The 12,612-nt window shown below is 43.9% G+C and overlaps 2 pseudogenes; both read right to left on the reverse strand.

Annotated features, from left to right (window-relative positions):
* Nucleotides 1-2,862: 2,862 nt before the first annotated feature.
* LOC134939119 (5S ribosomal RNA) lies at nt 2,863-2,980 on the reverse strand (annotated as a pseudogene).
* A 121-nt stretch (nt 2,981-3,101) lies between these two features.
* On the reverse strand, nt 3,102-3,219 carry LOC134937827 (5S ribosomal RNA; annotated as a pseudogene).
* Between the last annotated feature and the right edge of the window lie 9,393 nt (nt 3,220-12,612).

Here is a 12,612-nt window from a genome sequence, read left to right on the forward strand (position 1 = left end):
ATTCACATTAGACCACACAGTAGTGCCCTTTCTATACGCAACACCACATAGTAGAGCACCTTATACACATAATGCCACACATTAGCAATGCATTTATACACATAAGTTCACACAGTAATGCCCCTTACACATCATGAGACACATCATTGTCCTTATAAACATAATGCGTCTTACCCATTATGACAACCTTTATTATTTCCCTTTTACACATAATGTCCCTTACACATATGCCGCACATTATTAATGCCCTTATACACACAGTGACACATACAGTGCCCCTTACACATTTGCTGCACATTATTAGTGCCCCTATACACATAATGACACACATACAGTACAGTAGTACCCTGTTACACATATGCCGCACATTATTAATGCCCTTATACACATAATGACACACATAGTGCCCCTTACACATATGTTGCACATTATTAATGCATTTTTACATGACACACATAATGATCCTTACACATATTCTGAACACTACTGCACAACCAACCCACTCACCTGCACGCAGCACTAACACTGCCACTAACACTGTGACCTCTGCCTTTGCTTGGATACAGATTTGGCCTTCTAAATCTTGCCTCGATGCTAATGTCGGGCACCTTTTTTCTTTTATTAAAATGCATCTTATTTGCATTACTATGTAGCTAGGATGCACAAGCAGCTTCTGCTGACTAAAATGATATGCAACATGCCTATATACTGTGTGAGACTGTAGCTGTATCTGCATATGAAATGCTACACACAGAATATAGGCATGCCGCATATCATTTTAATCAGCAGAAGCTACTGATGCCCCTAGGCAATCAAATGCTCTAGGCAATTGCCTAGTTTGCCTATGGGGGTCTGGGACTCCAGGTCGACAACAAAAAGGTCGACACACCTTAGGTCGACACCAATTGGTCGACACACCTTAGGTCGACATGGACAAAAGGTCAACATGGACAAAAGGTCGACAGGAACAAGGTCGACATGAGTTTTTAATGTTTTTTTTGGTGTCGTTTTCTTCGTAGAGTGACCGGGAACCCCAATTAGTGCACCGCGTCCCCTCGTATGGCTCGCTTCGCTCGCCATGCTTCGGGCATGGTGCCTTCGCTTCGCTCGGCACAGATTACCGTTCCAATCATAGTCCACGTGGTTCGTTAAGTATGAAAAGGTTCCAAAAAAGAAAAAAATTGTGAAAAACTCATGTCGACCTTTTTTCATGTCGACCTTTTTTCATGTCGACCTTTTTCATGTCGACCTTTTGTCCATGTCGACCTAAGGTGTGTCGACCAATTGACGCCGACCTAAGGTGTGTCGACCTTTTTGTTGTCGACCTGGAGTCCGGATACCGCCTATGGCCAGCTCAGACTAACAATGTAGTTACATGCAATAAAGACAGTCCCAGTATATTCTGTCATGATTAATGTAGACAATAACTGAAGCTAAGCCAAACCGTATTTTGAAAGAAAAATGTCAAAGTTTAATTTAATGGCACAAGTGGTGCTAAAGAGATATTAGCTTGTTGACTTTTATGTTTCCATCCTGCACATTGGGGGTGATTCCGAGTTGTTCGCTCGCAAGCTGCTTTTAGCAGCATTGCACACGCTAAGCCGCTGCCTACTGGGAGTGAATCTTAGCTTATCAAAATTGCGAACGAAAGATTCGCAATATTGCGAAAAGACTTCTCTGTGCAGTTTCTGAGTAGCTCGAGACTTGCTCTTCCAGTGCGATCAGTTCAGTGCTTGTCGTTCCTGGTTTGATGTCACAAACACACCCAGCGTTCGCCCAGACACTCCTCCGTTTCTCCAGCCACTCCCACGTTTTTCCCAGAAACTGTAGCGTTTTTTCACACACTCCCATAAAACGGCCAGTTTCCGCCCAGAAACACCCACTTCCTGTCAATCACATTACGATCACCAGAACGAAGAAAAACCTTGTAATGCCTTGAGTAAAATACCAAACTTCTTAGCAAATTTACTTGGCGCAGTCGCAGTGCGAACATTGCGCATGCGCAATAAGCGGAAAATCGCTGCGATGCGAAAAAAATTACAGAGCGAACAACTCGGAATGACCACCATTGTTTGGAGCAGCAGCAACATGAAAAAATAAATGCATATGGCTTTTACTGTAGTGTTACCAAAGACGGTGAAAAGTATACTTAGCCCATTTCAAGTAGACACATCTGGCATATAAAGGAGCTCCGGCAGCAAGGGCTTCTGGGAACTGTAGTGTAGGCACCACCGGGATGGGGTTAGGGTAGGCGGCGGGGGTTAGGGAAAGGTTGTGGGGAGGGAGGGTTTGTGGAGCATTGGGATAAGGTATTACTTTGCCAGGCAAAATCCCTTACTTTGCCTGGGGCATTCCGACCCCTAGATACACTCCTGTTGATAAATAACCCTTTTTATTTATGAACATGATTACAATACAGATAGCACTTAACATCTGATTGTGATCTTTTAAATGTCAAACATGATGGCTATAAAATCTTTCCAGACAATCATCCTAATTTGAGAAAACAAGAGAATGACAAAATACCCTTGTGTGGAAGCACTCTTTGGGTAAAATATGAAAAAAATGAAAAAAATGTGTATGGTAGAGGAGAGGACCCTTTCGTTGTCCTTCCTCTATAGAATTGGATAAAACTTAACTTTTAATAATATTCTATAGAAAATTTCACTGGAGCTGAACAAAAAAGAATAAACATAAAATCTAGATTGCCATTGTACCAAATAAGGTTCTAGATATGGCAGGTGAACATTTTTTGTGGTTGTTGTATAATTGTTGAAAATAAACAATATGTACAGGTCACAGAAAGGATCGGATTGTAAGATAAGCTTAAAAAAATGATATTGGATTGCCTGAAGGAAAAACGGCCCACAGCACCTAGTATTCCCTGGAGGTCTCCCATCCACGTACTGACCAGGCCATACCTGCTTAGCTTCCAAGATCGGACATGTTCGGGCGCATTCAGGATAGTATGGCCGTGGGCCGATTGTATCAGGAATCACTGGTGATTTTTTGTGCTGATTAGAAAAATGGCCTAAGTATTCAGCTGGAAGGCTGTGAGATTGTGGGGGAAATGTTCTTAAATGTGATCTCCTGGAAAAAGAGGCCCACAGCACCTAGTATTCCCTGGCGGTCTCCCATCCATGTACTAACCAGGCCATACCTGCTTAGCTTCCAAGATCAGACGTGATCGGGCGTATTCAGGATAGTATGGCCGTGGGCCGTTTATTTCAAGAGATAAGTAAACAATTGTCAGGTTTAAGAGTATGTGTAAATGGTAATTAACCAAAATTCCCTGGGATTGGTCCTGGGAAATTATGATTTAGAGGCAAAATCCAAAGTTATTAGTCCCACTGAAGGGTAAGGGGTGCTGCTAATGACCAGCAAAGTGATAATTGAATGATCCTGCAGCAAGATAATCTGAAAAAAAAAAAAAAATTGTATTAAACAAAAAAGGGGTTTGCTGCTGTACTGAAAGTACCTATCTAAAGGTTTTATTGCTATAAATAGTAAATATTTATGATCAGATATGTTAAATTAATAACAGCTGAGAAAAACCATGTATTCCTGTGTTAACCAAGATTGTAATGGCTAACAAGGCAGTTGTTGATTAACTGCAAATAGGTTCAATCCTAAAGATAATCACAAAGCAGGCACTTAGATTATTGGTCCCAATAGAGGGGTCTGATGTGCTGTTAACATGCCGGCACAGTATTTGTAGTAGTCACTACCTATTGAGTTTGTCTGCTGTAAATAGCCTGTGATCAGATAAATCTACAGAAGATTGATTAAATTGGCGCAGCAGAGAAAACAGTCTTTTTTGTCCATATATGAAGACTATAGAAGCTTATAGTACATGTCCTTGATCAACTAATTTAATAGATTCAATCCTGAATGAAAAGTACGGAGCAGACAGTAACGTTGCTGGACCCAAATTAAGGGTCTGAAGCGCTGTTTGAAAAACGGACACAATATTAAATGTTAAATGTTACCACTTCCAGTGATGTAGATATCCTTGGAGAAAGGTGGCTGTAGATTGATTGAAAATCGTGTCCGTGCCCCGTGTTCTGTGACCGTGCGGCCGCCCGTTCCGGAGAGGGCGAAGCTGCGATGACGTCACTGAATGGACGTCAGAATCCGACGTACGTTTCACCTGTGAGATAGGCTTGTTCACGGATGCCCTGTCATCCTAATTTGTCCATGTGTCAACTCAGTGGCGTAAGTTCGTCCAAGACGCCCAGAGGCAAGATAAATATTGGTGCCCCCCTATTTCCTATATTAAGATAAATATATGTGTGTGTGTGTGTGTGTGTGTGTGTGGAGTGTTCTGAAAAAAATGTATATACTGTATTTATACAATTAATTGTCTTTTATTTTGAATCACACATTTCTTAGCAGTCATACCCAGGATTACAACCCATGACCTGTTACACTGACAGCAGACACTTTACTGATGGAGTTATTTGCTCCTGTAGAGGAAGCATGAGAATTCTAAGTATATGACGTTGCGTGTAATTGTCAGACAAGTATCTTCATATAGTTAAAATTCTCATATTTTCGATACAGGAGCAAACAGCTTCATTAGTATAGTGTCTGCTTCCAGTGTAATAGGTTGTGGTTTCTAATCCTGTAATACTGGGTATGAGACTTGTAAAATGTGTATATTCAGTATAATAAAGAGGGTGTGACTTGTAAGATGCAGGGACCAGTGAGGAAGTCGGCCACTGAAAAGACAGCGGTAGCTATCAATTAACTTAATTCAATGGTGTCACAGAATGAGAGGAGAGGTGCCCCCCTTCAGAGCAGGAGCCCGGCGGCAGATGACTCAGTTGCCTCGCAGAGTTCTGCCTCTGTGTCAACTACCATCTCCCAACTGTGCTGAAAGAGCTCTTTACTATAGCTCTCTTGTGTCACTAAATATGACCTTTATCTAACCACTTTGTGCTCAGGTCAAGTGTCCAGATCTGCCTGCGTACTCTGATGCTACATAGATCTCCATGCCAGCATTTAAAGCTGTCAAATATTACCTTTATTAAACAGATTTGTTCCAGTTTTTACATAATACCATTGTACAGCTCAGCTGTAGCTCCAGGGCTAAAACCATACTTTGCAGGTGCTGCAAAGGGTGGTATTCAGTATGCCAGCTGTTGGGATCCCAACACTCGGCATACCAACAACTATTCTCCCTCTTGGGGGTCCCCGACCCCCCTGGAGGGAGAATAAATAGCGTGGCGTGCACAGCCTGCCTGCAGCGTGGTGAGCGCAGCGAGCCCACAAGGGGCTCATTTGCGCTCACCTAGCTTTCAGTATGCTGGTGGTTGGGATCCCGGCACCAGTATGCTGTCCGCCGGGATCCCGGACGCCAGCATACCATACTACACCCGCTGCAAATACCCGTGACCTAACAAATGAACAAGTTCATTCTGAAGATGTATAATTTATTAAATGGCTCACAAAATGGCAGCTGCAATTGTGTGTGTGTGTGTGTGTATGTATGTGTGTGTGTATATATATATATATATATATATATATATATATATAGTATAATATAATATAGCCTGTCTTTATGTGTGTGAATGTATGTATGTAGTATGCATTTGTATGACTGTATACAAGGGCGTAGCTACCATAGGTGCAGGCAGTGCAGCTGCTATGGGGCCCAGAGCTGAGAAGGGCCCACCTTCCCTGTCACAGTTACATGTGTTATATACATATTTTTGCCATTGGATGGTACGTAGGGCTCCTTTTAAACTTTCTCCTTGGGGCCTGCAATATATCTAGATATGCCCTTGGACCTGCTCATTGTAGTGTGGTATAAAATTAACTGGCGGGCATTATAATGTTTTGTAATATGAACCGGGGCCCTGTAATGAGGCACAATATGAACGGGGAGCACTATATATCATAATGTGAATTGGGGTACTGTGCGGCATAATGTGTACTGGTAGCTCTGAAATGTGACAGAGTGAACTTAAGCACTACTGCGATTCATAAAAGAAACTAGGGCCCTACTATGGGGCATAACATTAAATAAGGCTCTACTATGGTTCAGAAAATAAACTAGGGCACTATTATAGGGCATAAAATGAACAACTGCTGCAGAGAGGTGTCTCTCTAGAAGCATTTGGACGGGGGCCCCCTCAAAATGTTGCTATGGGGCCCACAAAGTTCTGGCTACGCCCCTGGCTGTATATATGTATAAAATCACTTTTGTGTATGACTGTGACCACCCTGGAATGCAGAAGTGAAATATGAGGCCAGATGTAATAGCGTCCAGGATTGCCGGAGGTGCGGGATGCCGGCTGATCTCTGAAGTACTTTTTAAAAGTGGCAGCAATTTTCAAGGCATGTTTTGCCTTGTAAATGACTGCTGCCAGGGTCCGGCCCACAGGGGTACAGGGGAAACTAGAGATAAGCGGGTTCGGTTCTCCGAGATCCGAACCCCCCCGAACTTCACCTGTTTTACACGGTTCCGAGGCAGCCTCGGATCTTCCCGCCTTGCTCGGTTAACCCGAACGCGCCCGAACGTCATCATCCCGCGGTCGGATTCTCACGAGATTCGTATTCTATATAAAGAGCCGCGCGTCGCCACCATTTTCACTCGTGCATTGGAGATTGAACGGAGAGGACGTGGCAGCGTTCTCTCCCTGAAAAGCTCCATAATCTGTGCTCAGTGTGCTGAAAATATCTGTGCTCAGTGTGCTGCAAATATCTGCTCAGTGTGCTGCAAATATCTGTGCTCAGTGTGCTGCATTGTTGGGACTGGGGACCACCAGTATATAATTATAGTAGTGCAGTACAGTAGGCCATTGCTGTATCTTGCAGCTCTGTGTCAAGTATACTATCTCTGTGCTGCATTATTGTGAGCAGTATATAGTAGGACAGTGCAGCATTTTGGTGACCAGCAGTATACATATAGTACAGTACAGTAGGCCATTGCTGTATCTTGCAGCTCTGTGTCAAGTATACTATCTCTGTGCTGCATTATTGTGAGCAGTATATAGTAAAACAGTGCAGCATTTTGGTGACCAGCAGTATACATATAGTACAGTACAGTAGGCCATTGCTATTGATATATTACTGGCATATAATTCCACACATTAAAAAATGGAAAACAAAAATGTGGAGGGTAAAATAGGGAAAGATCAAGATTCACTTCCACCTCGTGCTGAAGCTGCTGCCACAAGTCATGGCAGAGACGATGAAATGCCATCAACGTCGTCTGCCAAGGCCGATGCCCAATGTCATAGTAGAGAGCATGTAAAATCCAATAAAAACTAAAGTTCAGTTAAATGACCCAAAAATCTAAATTAAAAGCATCTGATGAGAAGCGTAAACTTGCCAATATGCCATTTACGACACGGAGTGGCAAGGAACGGCTGAGGCCCTGGCCTATGTTCATGGCTAGTGGTTCAGCTTCACATGAGGATGGAAGCACTCATCCTCACGCTAGAATACTGAAAAGAGTTAAGATGGCAAAAGCCCAGCAAAGACCTGTGCGTTCTTCTAAATCACAAATCCCCAAGGAGAGTCCAATTGTGTCGGTTGCGATGCCTGACCTTCCCAACACTGGATGGGAAGAGGTGGCTCCTTCCACCATTTGCACACCCCCTGCAAGTGCTGGAAGGAGCACGCACAGTCCAGTTCCTGATAGTCAAATTGAAGATGTCACTGTTGAAGTACACCAGGATGAGGATATGGGTGTTGCTGGCGCTGAGGAGGAAATGGACAAGGAGGATTCTGATGGTGAGGTGGTTTGTTTAAGTCAGGGACCCGGGGAGACACCTGTTGTCCATGGGATGAATATGGCCATTGACATGCCTGGTCAAATTACAAAAAAAATCACCTCTTCGGTGTGGAATTATTTTAACAGAAATGCGGACAACAGGTGTCAAGCTCTGTGTTGCCTTTGTCAAGCTTTAATAAGTCGGGGTAAGGACGTTAACCACCTAGGAACATCCTCCCTTATACGTCACCTGGAGCGCATTCATCAGAAGTCATTGACAAGTTCAAAAACTTTGGGTGACAGTGGAAGCAGTCCACTGACAACTAAATCCCTTCCTCTTGTACCCAAGCTCCTGCAAACCACCCCACCAACTCCCTCAGTGTCAATTTCCTCCATAGACAGGAAAGCCAATAGTCCTGCAGGCCATGTCACTGGCAAGTCTGACGAGTCCTCTCCTAACTGGGATTCCTCTGATGGATCCTTGAGTGTAACGCCTACTGCTGCTGGCGCTGCTGTTGTTACTGCTGGGAGTCGATTGTTATTTCAGAGGGGAAGTCGGAAGACCACTTGTACTACTTCCAGTAAGCAATTGACTGTCCAACAGTCCTTTGCGAGGAAGATGAAATATCACAGCAGTCATCCTGCTGCAAAGTGGATAACTCAGGCCTTGGCAACTGTGTTGGTGTTAAACGTGTGTCCGGTATCCTCCGTTAATTCACAGGGAATTAGAGAATTGCTTAAGGTAGTGTGTCCCCGGTACCAAATACCATCTAGGTTCCACTTCTCTAGGCAGGCGATACCAAGAATTTACACAGACGTCAGAAAAAGAGTCACCAGTGTCCTAAAAAATGCAGTTGTACCCAATGTCCATTTAACCACGGACATGTGGACAAGTGGAGCAGGGCAGACTCAGGACTATATGACTGTGACAGCCCACTGGGTAGATGTGTTGCCTCCCGCAGCAAGACCAGCAGCGGCGGCACCAGTAGCAGCATCTCGCAAACGCCAACTCGTTCCTAGGCAGGCTACGCTTTGTATCACCACTTTCCATAAGAGGCACACAGCTCACAACCTCTTACGGAAACTGAGGAACATCATCGCAGAATGGATTACCCCAATTGGACTCTCCTGGGGATTTGTGACATCGGACAACGCCACCAATATTGGGGGTAATTCTGAGTTGATCGCAGCAGCAAGTTTGTTAGCAATTGGGCAAAACCATTGGCACTGCAGGGGAGGCAGATTTAACATGTGCAGAGAGAGTTAGATTTGGGTGAGCTGTGTTCAATCTGCAATCTAAATTGCAGTGCAAAAATAAAGCAGACAGTATTTACCCTGCACAGAAACAAAATAACCCACCCAAATCTAACTCTTTCTGCACGTTATATCTGCCACACCTGCAGTGCACATGGTTTTGCCCAACTGCTAACAAAATTCCTGCTGCGATCAACTCAGAATTACCCCCCTTATGCGTGCATTACATGTGGGCAAATTCCAGCACGTCCCATGTTTTGCACATACAATTAATTTGGTGGTGCAGAATTATTTTAATTAATTAATTAAAAAATGACAGGGGCATGCAAGAGATGCTGTCAGTGTCCCGAAGAATTGCGGGCCACTTTCGGCATTCAGCCACCGCGTGCCGAAGACTGGAGCACTAGCAAACACTCCTGAACCTGCCCCGCCATCATCTGAAGCAAGAGGTGGAATTCAACCCTATATATGCTTCAGAGGATGGAGGAGCAGCAAAAGGCCATTCAAGTCTATACATCTGCCTCCGATATAGGCAAAGGAGGGGGAATGCACCTGACTCAAGCGCATTGGAGAATGATTTCAACGTTGTGCAAGGTTCTGCAACCCTTTGAACTTGCCACACGTGAAGTCAGTTCAGACACTGCCAGCCTGAGTCAGGTCATTCCAACATCAGGCTTTTGCAGAAGCAGCTGGAGAAATTGAAGGAGGAGCTAAAACGGAGCGATTCCGCTAGGCATGTGGGACTTGTGGATGGAGCCCTTAATTCGCTTAACCAGGATTCACCGTGTGGTCAATCTGTTGAAATCACAGCACTACATTTTGGCCACCTTGCTCGATCCTAGGTTTAAAGCCTACGTTGTATCTCTCTTTCTGCACATGTTCAAAGACCGGCTGGTGAGACACTTGTCAACTCAAGCGGAATGTGACCCGTCAACAGCTCCTCCTTCACATTCTCCCGCATCTGGGGCTGCGAGGAAAAGGCTAAGAATTCCAAGCCCACCTGCTGGCGGTGATGCAGGGCAGTCTGGAGCGAGTGCTGACATCTGCTCCGGACTGAAGGACCTGCCAACGATTACTGACATGTCGTCTACTGTCACTGCATATGATTCTGTCACCATTGAAAGAATGGTGGAGGATTATATGAGTAACAGCATCCAAGTAGGCATGTCAGACAGTCCGTACGCATACTGGCAGGAAAAAGAGGCAATTTGGAGGCCCTTGCACAAACTGGCTTTATTTTACCTAAATTGCCCCCCCCTCCAGTGTGTAATCTGAAAGAGTGTTTAGTGCAGCCTGTCACCTTGTCAGCAATCGGTGTACGAGGTTACTTCCAGAAAATGTGGAGAAGATGATGTTCATCAAAATTAATTATAATCAATTCCTCCGTGGAGACATTCCCCAGCAATTGCCTCCAGAAAGTACACAGGGACCTTAGATGGTGGATTCCAGTGGGGACGAAATAATACTCTGTGAGGAGGGGGATGTACACAGTGAAAGGGGTGATGAATCGGACGATGAGGAGGAGGTGGACATCTTGCCTCTGTAGAGCCAGTTTGTGCAAGGAGAGATTGATTGCTTCTTTTTTGGTGGGGGCCCAAACCAACCAGTCATTTCAACCACAGTTGTGTGGCAGACCCTGTGGCTGAAATGATGGGTTTGTTAAAGTGTGCATGTCCTGTTTATACAACATAAGGGTGGTTGGGAGGGCCCAATGACAATTCCATCTTGTATCTCTTTTTTTTTTTTATCTCTGCATCATGTGATGTTTGGGGACAATCTTTTTAAGTGCCATCCTGTCTGACACTGCAGTGCCACTCCTAGATGGGCCAGGTGTTTGTGCCGCCCACTTGGGTCGCTTAGCTTAGTCATCCAGCGACCTCGGTGCAAATTTTAGAACTAAAAATAATATTGTGAGGCGTTCAGAATAGACTGGAAATGAGTGGAAATTATGGTTATTGAGGTTAATAATACTATGGGATCAAAATTACCCCCAAATTCTATGATTTAAGCTGTTTTTGAGTTTTTTTTGTAAAAAAAACACCCGAATCCAAAACACACCCAAATCCGACAAAAAATTTTCAGGGAGGTTTTGGCAAAACGCTTCCGAATCCAAAACACGGCCGTGGAACCGAATCCAAAACTAAAACACAAAACCTGAAAAATTTCCGGTGCACATCTCTAGGGGAAACCCCCGGTGGGACCCACTGCCTAGGGGCCCACCTCCTCAAGGAATCGGGTTCTAGACTGTGCACTTGAATGATACATTATACATATATTACCTTATACTGCACATGACTAAGGTGTATTATCTACAGAACATTTCTGTATCATGCATGCACTAACAGTATTTGCTATATATATTTATCAAGGGGCACACTTCATGCTCTCTATAATTGTTAGCCAAACCTCTACATCAGCTGGCCACACCCCATCTGTAGACTGACCACACCCCTAAACATGGGCTTCTACCACTGCATTCCCCCGGTGGGCCCTCCATGCCACAGTCCGACACTGACTGTCGCTTAAAAAAATGTTCGAGACCATACCGGCAATCTAGGACGCTATTACATCCCACCTTTAGAGTGCTGCCATACACTACACAGTCATCTGCATAATGCAACCACAATACAGTATTGGCCGAATAGAGCTGATAATACTTACCCAAGTGGATTGGTACACTTGCAATGCTTAGCGAAGCAGAAACAAATGTAACTTTTTATTTTTGTGGCAACACTTTAGAATATATAGAGTGATAAATAGCACGGTGATTGATAAAGTACCAACCAATCACTCCTAACTATCATTTCTCAAACACAGCCTGTAACATGGCAGTTAGGAGCTGATTGGTGGTACTTTATCACCATGCAATGTATCACTCTCCAATGCTTGATACTGTAAATGGGGGCCACAGTATGTGTAGGCTTCCCCATCCCCAACTGAATATGAACCTTTATTTATTTATTTATGTACTGTATACTGAGAATCTAGTGCAGTGTAAAATACGTTTTATAAACCAGTGCATCAGTCATACGGTTTTTGCATAAATGGGTGTGTTTTCAGCATTTACAACCAATCGTATGCATTCATAATTATGTACTTTACATCACACCAGAGTCAGAGCCCACACAACTCAGACTGCTTTGATTCTAGAATTTTAAATTGCTATTTACTAATACATGCCAACAACACACCCTAAACGCTGTATTGGCTAATGTCAGCTACATTTATTTACAGATTGACATTAAAAGTTATCTAAAATAAAGACCTAGAGAATGGCAGGGGGAAAGGATCAGCTTTATTTACAAGGGAAAGGGTATGGTGGTGAAAAAAAGAACAGCCCTACACACACTGTACTACTGTATCTGCTCAAAAAGGAGTAAATGGGGGCCAACTGGCAGTCCGTAGCATGTAATTCACAAAAACATAGGGCTTAATTCAGAGTTGATTGCAGCAGCAAATTTGTTAGCAGTTGGGCAAAACCATGTGCACTGCAGGGGGACAGATGTAACATGTGCAGAGAGAGTTAGATTTGGGTGGGGTGTGTTCAAACTGAAATCTAAATTGCAGCGTAAAAATAAAGCAGCCAGTATTAACCTTGCACAGAAACAATATTACCCACCCAAATCTAACTCTCT

Source organism: Pseudophryne corroboree, chromosome 6, assembly GCF_028390025.1.
Source record: "Pseudophryne corroboree isolate aPseCor3 chromosome 6, aPseCor3.hap2, whole genome shotgun sequence".
NCBI classification, from domain to species: Eukaryota; Metazoa; Chordata; class Amphibia; order Anura; family Myobatrachidae; genus Pseudophryne; species Pseudophryne corroboree.